Genomic DNA, 1,058 nt, shown 5'->3' with positions numbered 1-1,058 from the left:
TATCATACTATTCTCCCAGGACACCCACTTCTGCCCTGGGCCCTGTCCTGTGTGAGGCATCTGACCCCATGACTGGTTAAATAGCAGCAGCACATGCAAATAGGGCCTCCCTCTGCCCGTGAAAACCAGCCCAGCCCTCACCCTGCAGCTCTGGCACAGGAGCTCCAGCCCCAGCACTCCCAGGTGTCCACTCAGTGAGCGCACTCAACACAGACGCTCACCATGGAGACTGGGCTGCGCTGGCTTCTCCTGGTCGCTGTGCTCAAAGGTAATGATGGGGAACGCGGGGCACTGAGTCTGGGAGAGGACGTGAGTGAGAGACACAGAGAGGCTGAGTGACAGTGTCCTGACCAGGACGTCTGTGTTTGCAGGTGTCCAGTGTCAGGAGCAGCTGGTGCAGTCCTGGGGAGGCCTGGTCCAGCCTGGGGGATCCCTGAAACTCTCCTGCAAAGCCTCTGAGTTCGACCTCAGTAGCTATGCAATTGGCTGGGTCCGCCAGGCTCCAGGGAAGGGGCTGGAGTGGAATGGAGAAATTAATCCTAATGGTGGTAGCACATGGTATGCGAGCAGGGTAAATGGCCGATTCACCGTCTCCAGAAACAACGTCAAGAGCACGCTGGATCTGCAAATGAGCAGTCTGACAGCCGCGGACACGTCCCTCTGTTACTGTGCAAGAGACACAGTGAGGGCCCTCAGGCTGAGCCCAGACACAAACCTCCATGCAGGGGCGCGCGGCTCCACCAGGGGGCGCATAAAATCCACTGAGCAGACTCAGACCCATTCCCAGATGCAGTGGGAGGTGAATCCCTGGTCCTCCTGAGGAAATTGGGGTTTGTGGTCCTGTAACTATTTCTTATGTTCCAGTTCTGCATGGATGATTCTGTCCCTAACACCGATCACCGAGCAGAAGTTTTGGTATCACGGGAAGATGTCACATGAAGAAAATGGAGTCGTTTTGGAGGAATGAATGACATCTCTGGGGTCCCCAGCATCTGAGACCTGAGGGAGCTCTGGGCACCCAGGGAGTCTTTTGCAGCCCGAGTCACGGAAGAGCTCTC

At 56.5% G+C, this 1,058-nt stretch overlaps 1 pseudogene; it reads left to right on the top strand.

The window, feature by feature from the left end:
* The first annotated feature begins 222 nt into the window (after window positions 1-222).
* Window positions 223-820, top strand: LOC149120228 (immunoglobulin heavy variable 3-23 pseudogene; annotated as a pseudogene).
* The last annotated feature ends 238 nt before the right edge of the window (window positions 821-1,058 follow it).

Source organism: Oryctolagus cuniculus, chromosome 20 (genome assembly GCF_051225735.1).
Source record: "Oryctolagus cuniculus isolate XC-2025 breed Fujian yellow rabbit chromosome 20, ASM5122573v1, whole genome shotgun sequence".
NCBI lineage: Eukaryota > Metazoa > Chordata > Mammalia > Lagomorpha > Leporidae > Oryctolagus > Oryctolagus cuniculus.
This window is presented reverse-complemented; position numbering and strand designations above follow the sequence as displayed.